The following is a 12,016-nucleotide window of genomic DNA, read 5'->3' on the forward strand; positions in this document are numbered from 1 at the left end:
GTATTGGAACTTGTCCTTGTCCGTCAGTCCAAATTCCCGTTGACATTGCTGAAAGGATTTGAATTCCTCCCCCTCAAAGAGATCTCGGATCGTCCTACAGCCGCTTTCCGTCCAGTTCTCGAAGTAGGGCGAGCGGCAGGCCGGCGGAAACTGTGGGTTGCGAGCCAGGGGGGTGTGTGGCGAGGGGAAGGTGGTGAGGCCCCTGCGGACCGCCACCCTGTCCCAGATCTCCAAGACCGTCTTAGTGGGGACCGCCATGTATGCACTACGGTGGCGCGCTGCCCGGGGCAGCCAAGCATGATCCCAAATCGGGCGACAGGTAACCGCCCTGTCCATGTGGAACCAAATTGTTTCGCTTTCCCACGCCCCCACTCCAGAACATAGCGGAGGTGCGACGCCCAGTAGTAGTCCATTAGATTGGGACAGGCAAGACCACCTCTATCTCGGGGGAGCTTTAATATTTTGTTAGAGAATCGCGGTTTCTTACCTCCCCAAATAAAAGAGATCAGGTCCCGTTGTAGCCCTTGGATATAATGTTCCGGTATGGGAGTCGGCAGGGTCTGAAACAGGTAGAGGATCTTTGGCAGCACGGACATCTTAATTGCATTGAGGCGACCAAGCCAGGAGAGCGGCAGTGCCTTCCAGGTGCGCAAGTCATCTAGGACCGAGCGCCTGCACTCCGGCCAATTGGCCTGTGTCCAGGTAGCTAGGTCCGGTGTCAGGTTAAGGCCAAGGTATCTCACTGAGCTGCTCGCCCATTGATATGGGGCGCAGGTCTGCAGCGCTGCAACCTCCGCCTCCGGAATCGTGAGATTAAGCACCCAGGACTTCGTGTGATTAATTTTTAGCCCGGAGGCACGCTCGTAGGCTTGGAGCAACGATTGCGCAGCCGGGAGCGAGGTTGAGGGCGCAGATAGCGTGAGAAGGAGATCGTCGGCAAAGAGCGCAATCTTGTCGTCACGGCCCCTAAGGGAAATGCCCTTGACATCCGGTGACTGGCGAATGAGAATAGCAAGTGGCTCCACTACTAGGGCAAAGAGCAGGGGCGACAAGGGGCAACCCTGCCGAGTGCCCCTACAGATGGGGAATGGCTGTGTAAGCTGGCCATTCACTCGCACCCTAGCCGCAGGGGCAGCGTAGGGAGCCATGATGCGCGCCTCCATTTTAGGCCCAAGGCCTATTTTCCGTAAGACAGCTCGGAGGAACGCCCAATCCACCCGGTCAAACGCCTTTTCAGCGTCAAGGGACAACAGGCAAGCCGGGATTCCCCAATGCCTGGCCTTACCCACAATGTGGGCTATGCGACGTACATTGTCCGCACCTTGGCGTTGGTGTATGAACCCCACCTGGTCCGGGTCTACAAGGCGAGGGAGGTGGGCACCGAGTCGTTTGGCGAGAATTTTAGTATACAGTTTAAGATCTGTATTCAATAGGGCTATGGGCCGATAGGAAGAGCAGAGGGTGTGGTCCTTCCCTGGCTTCGGTATGAGGGCGATCACAGCCATCGCCATGTCTGGAGATGGCCCTCCCGAGTCCGTGAATGAATTAAAGAGCCATAGGAGGTATGGTTGTAGCTGCGGCAGAAAGGTACCGAGAGCCCATCTGGCCCAGGCGTCTTGCCTAACGGGAGGTCTCCCAGGGCGCCCGCTATTTCTTCCAGTGTAATGGGCTCCTCTAAGAGCTCGGAGTGGTGCTTACTCAGCGGCTCCCACTCACATTCCCCCAGGGTCTCTGTGATCAATGCGGGGTCCGGCGGGTCACTCACGTACAGGGAGGAATAGTAGTCATGGAACGCCTGGAGCTTCGCAGCTTCAGTGGTCGCCCAGGTTCCACCTGCCCCCTGTAGCTTCGTGATGTGAGCCTTGGCCGCCCTCGTACGTAACCGCAGCGCGAGAACTGCGCCCACCTTGTCCCCTCCGACGTAAAAGCGCTGTCGGAGCGCAAGTAGCGCCCGTTCCGCCTTGTTCGTCCTATGCGCCCGTAGCTGCCCCCTAAGGACCGCCAGACGCCGCTTATGGGCCGCCAGCGGGCGGGCCTGGTCCATCTTTTCCAGCGTCTTGATTTCGCGGGCAAGTCTGGTTTCGTACAGTTGGGCTTCCCGCGTCCGAGCGGCAGCTATAGCAGTGAGGGTGCCCCGTATCGTGGCCTTGAAGGCATCCCATACGAGGGGGAGGGGGGGTCTCCGGCAAATCATTGTGCTCGAAGTATTCCAGTATGGCCGTCTTTATTTCCTCCCTGTCTACCGGGTCCCGCAGGGCGTGATCCGGGAACCTCCAGCGGCGTGAGCCGAGTGCGCGAGTAAGGCGCTCATGGAGCAACACATCCACGTGGGCATGGTCGGAGACAGAAATACTCGAGTGCGATGCCGACATAGTGTCTGTAAGCAAGGAGTGGGAGACAAAGAGCATATCGACGCGAGAGTAAGAGTGGTGCACGTGTGAGTAGTAGGTGTAGTCTTTCAGCCCTGGGGAGTGGTAACGCCAAACATCTACCAAGTTCAAAGCAGTAAGGGATTTTTTCACTGTGGCCGACAGGGCCCCCACTCCATGAAAGCATCCCCCACAACGATCCAGCTCCGCGTCCCACACCAGGTTGAAGTCACCCCCCACTATGAGGTCCGAGCTCACCGGGTCAAGATACTCCCGGATGACCCCGCGCAGGAAGGCGTCCTGACCCTGGTTGGGAGCGTAAAGGTTGCAAAGCGTGAGCCTACGGTGTCCCCGCGTTAACTCAACCCTCAGGACCCGGCCCGCAGTGTCTCTACGCACCTGTGTGTCCCCATGCAAGAATCCCGCCCGACAAAAGATTGCGACCCCTGCTGTCTTAGTGGCTGCAGACGCCCAAAACCTATGGGGAAAGCGCGGGTGGGCCATTCGACCTACATCAGCCTTTAGAAGGTGCGTCTCCTGCAGGAATACTATGTCGGCGCTCTGTTGGAGCAAGTATTTCCAGATCTGGTGTCGTTTGCTAGGTGAGTTGAGCCCCTTCACGTTCAAAGAGACAACCTTCCAGGAGGGTACTGTAGTCATAGACACTGGTCAACTAGTGCAGTTATCCCCCCCGCAGCCCCCAGCCCATCCACAAAGCCCCCCCGCCAGAGGGTTAGGGAAGTATAGAGGGAGAAAGGAGATAGGGTAGGATCGAAAAGAAGAACCGAAACCACAAAGCGGCCAACATGGCCAACAAGGCCTATTCCAGTCTAGGGAGTGGCCAGGCACTGTGGCACAGGCTATCCCGGAGATGTCACTCTCCCAAGAATAGGAGTGGAGGTCCGTCGGCTCTGCCGCCATTCACCAAGTACACCAAGAGGAGCCCCGGGCCGCCGCCCCACTCTGGGGGCCGCAGTGACGACCGAGGGAAACAGGCAACCCTTCCCGTTCCAAACGAGGCGGCCGTGGCCCCGAAGGGAGGCCACCTCGCATTTCTGATGGGGGAGCCATTGAGCCCCCCCTCCCGGGGGCCTGTATCAAAAACTGCTGTACAAACAGGGAGGTTCACTGGGGGGCAGGCTCCTGCGACCCCCCCGGCGATGAGCCCGCTTCCAGGGACCGAATGTGGCGTATGATGTCCTGCTTGTCCCTTGATGACCGACTAGCAGCGGGAGAGGGAGACCGCCCGCGCGGCTCACCCTGGACCAGTTAGGCCGGAGCGGAACACGTGGCCCCGCAGCACTTCGCATCGGGCTGGCCGGGATCTGAAGCAGCTGCGCCGCCTCCCTGTAGGAGCGCAGTACCCGGCGGCGGGATTCCCACTGGAAGATGAGGGCGAAGGGATGGCCCCATTGATAACGAATGTTGAGGTCTCGCAGCTTATCTGTGATCGGCCAGAAAGCTCTCCGGCGCCGAAGGGTCGTGGGGGCCAGGTCCTGGAACAGTTGGATCGAGGCGCCCTTGTACTTGATATCGGCCTTGTCCCGGGTTGCCTTGATAATGGCCTCCTTTTCGACGAAAAAGTGGACCCGCGTCAGGATGTCGGGGACTAGCCCGGGTCTCCCAGGTGGTCCAGAGACCCTATGGGCCCGATCTAAGGCTGGCGGCGAGGCATCGTCATCCCCCCGGAGTTCATGAAGGAGATCCGCCACGAATGTCAGAATATCCACCCCCTCCGCTCCAATCGGGACGCCTCGAATGCGGATGTTGTTGCGGCGCCCCCTATTTTCCAAATCTTCCTGCCGTATCTGTAGTTCGACATTCTGCTCCTCTAGGGTCGCTATCCGCTGCCAGAGGCGTTCCTGATCCTCCGTGCGAGCATCCAGGGTCTTTTCCATGTCGTCCACTCTGTCCCCGAGTTCCCCCACATCCCTCCGAAGCTCCTTGACGCAGGCCTGGACCTCCGTGCGCAGCGAACCGATTTCAGATTTAAGGTCTTGCATGAAGAGCGCCATAAAGGACTGCGTCACTGGCTCCGCCGCTGTCCCGGCCCCCACCTGCTGCGAGCCCGCCGCCGCCACTCCAGGCTTATTCCAAAGGTCCTTTACCGTGGTGTCTTTAGCGGTTGCCGGCGGTTCCTTCCCCTGTTTGGTGCGCGTCATTGTGCAGTCCCACGTCGCACCCTCAAGATGACCCCCACAGCAGACTGCCTAGTCCACTCAGGGCCACCACCCGGTAGGCCTCCCGGCATCCAGAAGCTCGCTGGTCAGGCCGTGTAGTGTCCAAGTTGAGGCCGCTCCTCCCTTTTCCAGATCTTGTGCCCTGGTCGCAGCGTCGCGGGGCAAGTATTCCGGGCGCAGCGGGGGAGCAGAGCACCAGGACACCCGCAGCCACGGGCCGCCCTCTGGGCAAGAGCGCCGCCAGTCCCCACGCCCACGACGCTCCGTCTCAGGGCCTCCTTCTTTCACCCAGGCAGCGAATGTCACAGGATCACCGGGTGTAGGGGTACGTCGCCTCCTCCCCCGCTCAGCGCCTCCAGAGGAACCCGGAATGCCCCCACAGTAGAGCAATACGGGCCAGGCAACAATCCGGGGTGAGCACTACGTTGTCCAGCTAAGTCGCCCCCAGCCCCGCGCTTCCAGGCAGATCCCTGCACAGCCACTCCGGGCGTCGCCACAAGCCCACCGTCTCCATCGTAGGCAGCGCCCTCAAGGGACCTCTCAGGGCAGGGCCCACCTCAGCCAAGGCGTCCCCCGCCACCGCACGCCGTCTTCCCCCGCAGTGGCTTCTCGTGGGCAGTCACCGGGCCGATACCGCCTGCCGATCTCCTCACCTTAGTACCGGCCCCTCGAGCTGGGTCGCTGCTGACTCCGGTCCCCGGCTGTAGAGGCCGTCTCCTCCCCCGCTCCGTGGCCCCAGGGGCACCAAATGGCGGACTCGTCTGCGCCACAGGCCAGGCAACCATCAGGGGCGAGCGCTTCGTTGCCCAGCTAAGTCGACCCCAGTCACGCACTTCCAGGCAGGTCCTTGCGCAGCCACTCCGGGTGTCACCACCGGCCCACCGTCACCAGCGCAGGCAGCGCTCACCAGGGGCCTCGCAAGTTAAGGCCCACCTCAGCAAAGGTGTCTCCTGCCACCGCCAGCCTTCCTCTCCCGTGGTAGCCTCTCGTGGGCAGACACCGGGCCGATATCGCCCGCCGACCTCCTCACCCTAGTGCTGGCCCCTCGAGTTAAGTCGCTGGCGTCTCCGGCCCCCAGCCGCGGAGGCCGCCTCCTCGTCCGCTCCGCGGCACCAGGGGCACAAGATGGCGGACTCGGCCTCTCCCTCCGGGACAGCCCCTCCAGCATCTCCACCGCTAGCCCGCTCCAGGAACCCTTGACTGCAGCTCTCAAGCGACCACAGGCCCACCTAGGACAGCGGAGCAGCTCCGGCGGTGAGCCCAGACACCCAGTCCGCCCGTGGAGGTCCTCCTCAGTGCCTCGAGTCAGGACGCTTAAGATGGCGGTCGCCTCCGCCTCGCCCGGGGTCTCTCCCCGATTCGATCTCCGGCGCCGCTAGCTACTCTTCTCCGGGCTCGCCAAAGCGTCTGCAAGCAGCCCGCTCCCCTCCGCCGCTGTCTCGCCCCCAAAAGAGACGTGTCTCCAGGCACCAAATCGCTTTTTGAAGCTTCTTTCCCCGGCGGCAGCCCGGAGCCCCGATAGTCTGCGACTCACTCCATGGACGGCTTGGCCACGCCCCCTTTCCTATACTTTTTAATAACTTACACTGGGAGGGGTTCCAGCGTGATCTAGTACTCCCTCACTTGGAACTGATTAGTAATCTCAAACCGGTAATATAGCTGTGTGCCGCGTAATGTTTTTTTTGTTGTTGTTTTTATTTGGGTGCCAGTTTTGTAAGAATTCTGGCAAGGAGTAGGGGGAACTACATTTTGAAGTTTAGGCATTTAATCAACCAATAAGGTGGCAAAATACTGGACGATCGTACCAGATATCTTAATTGCATCTCAAACTTCCAGGCTGCGTTAAAAATCAAATTTAAGACCTGCGTTTTATTTTTAAAGCACATGGTTCAATAATTGCTTACTGTAGGTTAACAACTCAACTGGTGGCAGAAGGAAACCATGTAAATGGAGGCAGTACCACCTTTGCATAATGCTTCCATTGAAAATGCAACAGGTCTCGCATTTACGCGAGGAAGCTATTGGCATTGTAAATGACAATGCCTTTTATTTTATGTTTTAAAAACCAAAACATAAATAAAAGGCATTGTCATTTACAATGCCAATAGCTCAAACTCCCGTAAATGCGAGACCTATTGCATTGCAAATGCTTGTTTCTGTTTGCCCTCTTGTTCCTCTTTTGGAATACACGATTTCCAAATTATTCTCACTACACAAGAACTATAGCATGATTATTCACCTATATTCACGTGCCTTGCTAAGCCCACAGTTGTATACTTGCAGCTTCTTAGTTACTTATTGTCTCAGTGTAAACTCAAAAACATTTACTATCCGATTTCTTCTTTGTTTTCTCCTTTGCATTCCTCGCAGCTTAGACCTCATCTCTTATTTTCACTGAGAATTTCTCTCAGTGACTATATATCATAACATTCAGTACTGGCTATGTCTGAATATGTGGTATATTTACAGGTTATTTCCCTTTTATCTACATGCGTGGCTCTTCCTGAAGGCGGCATTGGCTCACGCCGAAAAGCGTGTAGAAGAATATATACAGCACTAGATGTATTATGCAATAGATGGATTGTAGAAACCCGTCCTTGATTTAAGAATCAGTATATATCGCATTTTTACTTGTATATATCTTTCTGTATTTTATATGTATGATAAATTATATGTCTGTATTTGACTGGTGCTGCATTAAGATGTATTTCTGTGTTTAAAATATTGGGTATTTGCTATTCTTGTGGTAAAGTTGATGCCAGTTGTATGATATTGTTTGTGAATTTATTATGTTTTTTCATGTGGTGTTTTTTTTTTTTTTTTTATAGGTGATCATAATAAAGAATTGACCATTGAATAGACTTACCCTTATAAGGGACATAGCTTGTAATCACTTTTTTTGTATTATGAGTTTATAATCAATGCTATAAATATCTATTTTTACATCTACAAACAAAGGGGTTTTTCTATTACAAAGTACTTCTGTACATCCACAATTGGCTACTGGTGTACCCTTTTAAGTCCATAGTATATGGTACTAAGGTACCCGGGGCATAGGTACACCAGGGGTCTCCCATGAGCTGCAGCATGCATTGTGCCACCTGTGAGAGACCACTCAAACTGTGACTACAGGCCTGCCATTGCAGCCTCTGAGTTGGTGCTTGCACCACAGATATATTTTTTATTTATATCTGAGGTCACTGCATTTAAAACCTATAAGTCACCCCCATGGCAGACCTTTCAGTCCTGAAGGCAGGGTGCTTGGTTACTAGTGGGAGGGGGCCCCTGCATGAGCAGGATCCCACTACAAACCCCGATGTTGATTCTCCAGGCTTTGTAAGTGTGGTCAGCCATTTTAGTACTTATAGTGGACATCAGTCATTACGAGATGTCTAACTTTATAGTGACTGCACCTAACCTAGTCATGTTTGGTATCAAACATGTTGGAATCATACAATCATACCCAAACACCGATTCCAGTGTTGGAAGTATGATGCCATGTAATAGGGGGCTTAGGGTACACCCCCCCGTACTTCCGGTTACAGCTTTTCAGGGTCTGACAGCAAGCTGTGCTGCTACCGACAATAGACATGATTCTGCCTTCCTGCAGCTGAGCCAAGCTCGAGCAGGGGATGGTAGAACACTAGGTTTCCTGTCGCAGGGATGTGTGACCAGCTCCCAGACAGGGCTTAGTGTATTGGGCTGGGGTGGGGGCGCCTGCCAGCGCCACCAAACTGCTTTGGAGGGCACATTTGGTTCCCTCCTTACATACTTCAGTTTGAACCACTTCAGGGAGCCCTTGGCTAACGCCCTGGTGAAAAACCGTGTTCGCCCCCCTGTCCAGCTCCTCCTCTAGGAGGGACCCCTGAGTCCTCCTAACCCCTTTCCTAGGATATTTAAGGGCTTACCTGTCGGTGGGTCCTCCAATTCGTCATGGGACAAGACTCAAGCCTGAAACCTCGTCACTCTTCTACCGTCTAGATACTTGGACTTTGCTGGACTTCGCCTCAAACCAAGACTGCATCAAGGAAGACTCTTGCTGTTCTGCAAGTCTTCTTCTTTTTCTATATCTGTGCTTCTTCCAGGATCTTCAAAAGACCTATGAGCATCAAGGACACCTGAAGTAATCTCCCTTGGAGTGAAGAAGTCACTCCCTTGCATCTGCAGGCACCGGAACAAACCTGACCGGTCTACTGCTCCTGACGTCCCATGGATTTCGAAAGGCTCAGCAACACAGGTGATAGTTCTGCAACTCCCTTGAGGCCTGGCCTGTCAACTCTGCAATTTTGATGCCAGTATCCCCTGGTCAGAACCGCTGGGACCAAACCCCTGTGCACTGTGTCAACTTGCCATTGCCAAGGCATGTTGGCTCTGCACTCCAGAGATCTTCGGGCTACAAGAAGCTCCAGCATCTGTTCTTGCTAAGTACAGCATCCTCACCTCATCCCCTGCACCGTGGGCCTTCCCTGTTGGTGAGCTGCTTGAGATCATTTTGCGACTCCTGTCCCTTCGGCCTGCGGGTTCTCTTGAGGGTCTTCTGCTGCTTCAGTCAACACCTCCGCTTGTTCAGGGCCTGCTCTAACTCTCCTGCTTGTGGTGAATTCTTTGGACGTTGCTGGTACCAACGTTGCTCCTTCTTCACTCTGCACACCAGTTGCAGCTACCAAGGCTTGTTGGTGCTCCTGCCAGACGCCAAACCCCTGGTCCTCGACTTCTGACATGGGACATCTCGTGCATGGCTCCTGTTCTTTCGTAGCATTGCCTGGTCCTTACAGCTTTAACGTTAAGATCACCATCATCACTTCTAAACTGTCCGACATCGGTGGGCATTGCTCTTCCGTGCCTGCTGGTCACCTCCAAGTGGCATGGACTCCATCCCCTCTGCTTACAGGTTCTGCTCTTTAAGAATCCACCCTTGGATTCCACCGGACTCTTGCACAGTCTTCTTCAGCGGCATCTTTACTGAAGTCCTCCATTGTGGTCTACGGCAGGTTCCGACCTCACTTCGCACCTATGTACCAGGCTTCCTTAGTGTAGGTTTCCTGGTTCCTGGGGTATCCACTGGCGGGGTGACTCTCCAAACCTTCTGTCTTCCGGAGGGTTCCTTCAGGGTTGACTGGGAAGAGTCCTTCTTAAAAACTGCAACTGCGACTTCCCTGTTGACTTCTTTTGGACACACGCTTGTGTTTCCACTCTGCATACAGCCTCCATGGGGTTCCTGGGTACTTACCTTGGGTGGTTCCTGGAGTCCCCAGCTCCTCTGAGTCTCCTGGTCAAAGTCCTGACTTTGGTCGCAGTTCGCATTCCACTTTCTTAATATATGGTTTGGTCTCCCCCTAGAGGCCACTGTATTTTGTGCTACTTACCTTACTGCAATTGAAGTATTATTGTGTATTTGTGTTTATATCTTCTGGTAGGAGATATACCAATGTGTTAGTGAGTGCTATTCTGGACACTGTGCAGTTTCGGCCTATCCTCCCAAACTTCGAGTCCAGGATATTCAGGCAATGATGCCAATATTTCTGCCTCTATCCTAGATATTGGTGCGACTGCTTTTGAGGCTGCTGGGACTAATGGCCTTGTGCATCCTGCTGGGCACACATGCCAACAGGAAAGAAGAAGCTAAGTTACATATGAGATCTCGGAGGGAATTGCAAAAGATCTGCAGTGGTGGTTAAAGTACAGTGATTCGGTCAGCGGCAGATCCCTCTCCATACCCCAACCAGATCCGACAGAACTGACAGATTCATCACTCCTGGGATGGGGTGGTTATCTGGGAGAGGTGGAGGTCAAAGGCCTCTGGTCTCCGGCGGAATCTGTACTACACATCAAGCTTTTAGAGCTCCAGGCGATCCGAATGCATTAAATGTCTTCCTGCCCTCTATCAAAGAGAGGCTAGTGCAGGTGTTCATGGATACCACAGCCATGTGGTTATGCAACACACAGGGCGGGGTAAGGTTGTGGACGGCGGGCTTTCTGAACTCTAGGGCCGAAAAACTCAGTCACAGATGCGGATCACGAATTGTGTCTCCATGCGGAGTTGGTGCAATGTCTTTTTCAGCAGTGGGGAGAGCCTTGGTTAGATCGGTTCGCCACCTCCAAGACTGTGCAATGTCAGCAGTTTTGTGGGCTAGAGTTTCCAAGGTTGCTCTCGCTCTGAGACACATCTCAGGCTTCCTGTATTCCTTTCTGTCCATACCACTCATGCCTAGAGTTCTCTAGAAGATCAGGAATGACCGGGCCCAAGTCATCCTTGTGGCTCTGGACTGCACATGGAAAGTTTGGTATCCTGAGCTGTTGAGAATGGCCATTGGTCCTCCAATCAGGCTGCTGCTTCAGGAGGATCTTCTATCACAGCAACAGGGGAGGGTTGTCCAACTGAACCTGTCAACACTCTGTGTTCTTGCGAGTAGATTGAGAGGCGACAGTTGACAGCCTTCGAACTTTGCTCCGAAGTCTGCGATGTTATTCTGGCAGTCGGGCGTCCCGCCTCCAAAACGGTATACACCTGCCGCTGGTGCTAGTTTGTGGCATGGTGTGAAAAAAAGCAGGTTGACCCTCTTTCTCAGGTTCTTTTCGTCAATCTTTCCGTTGCCCAGCTGAACTCTGCTTTGGGCCTCTTAAAGGGTTATCTTTCTCTTATCTCAACCTATCTGCGGTTTCCTGACCAGCCAGCCAGCCCTCTTTGAATCCCCTATTGTATATAGGTTCTTGAAAGGTTTACAACATAAGTTTCCTTCCTCTCCCTTTGTCATGCCTCAGGGGTACCTTAATCTCGTACTAATGTGCGCTCCCTTTGAGCTCTTGCACAACTGTCCTCTCAGGCTCCTTACCATCAAGACGGCCTTCCTGGTGGCAATAACATATGCCCGGTCAGCTTTAGGCTTTGTCATCCAAGCCTCCACACCAGAACTTCTACCCAGACAAGCTGGTTCGCCAAACTAGAGACTCTTATCTAGCAAAAGTCATCACTCCATTTCATAAAGGGCAGTCCATCAGTCTGCCTACTTTTTTCTGATTCGCATCATCCCTCTAAGGAAGAAGAGCGACTTCACTGTCTGGATCTAAAAAGAGCGCTGTCATTCTATCTTGACCACACAAGAGTTCTGGGTGGACAACCAACTCTTCGTGGGGTATGTCAGAGTGCAGAAGGGAAAGGTTGTGCTGAAATGCACCATCTCCCAACGGATTGTGCTCTGCATTAAAATCAGCTATGCACTGGCCAAAAAGCAACCCCTGAGGGTTTTCAAGCTCATACCACCAGAGCCAAGGCTGTGACCACTGCTTTAGCATGCGGAGTCCTGGCCCTGGATGTCTGCCATGCAGCAATGTGGGGTTCTTCGCACACATTCACAAAACACTACTACCTGGACAGTTCAGTCCATCGGGGGGGATGGGTGGGGGGGCACTTTGCCCATTGGGTCCTGGAGGACTTCTTGGTATGATATTGTTTCACAGACCCACCTT

This window comes from Triturus cristatus, chromosome 3_2, assembly GCF_964204655.1.
Source record: "Triturus cristatus chromosome 3_2, aTriCri1.1, whole genome shotgun sequence".
Taxonomy (NCBI): domain Eukaryota; kingdom Metazoa; phylum Chordata; class Amphibia; order Caudata; family Salamandridae; genus Triturus; species Triturus cristatus.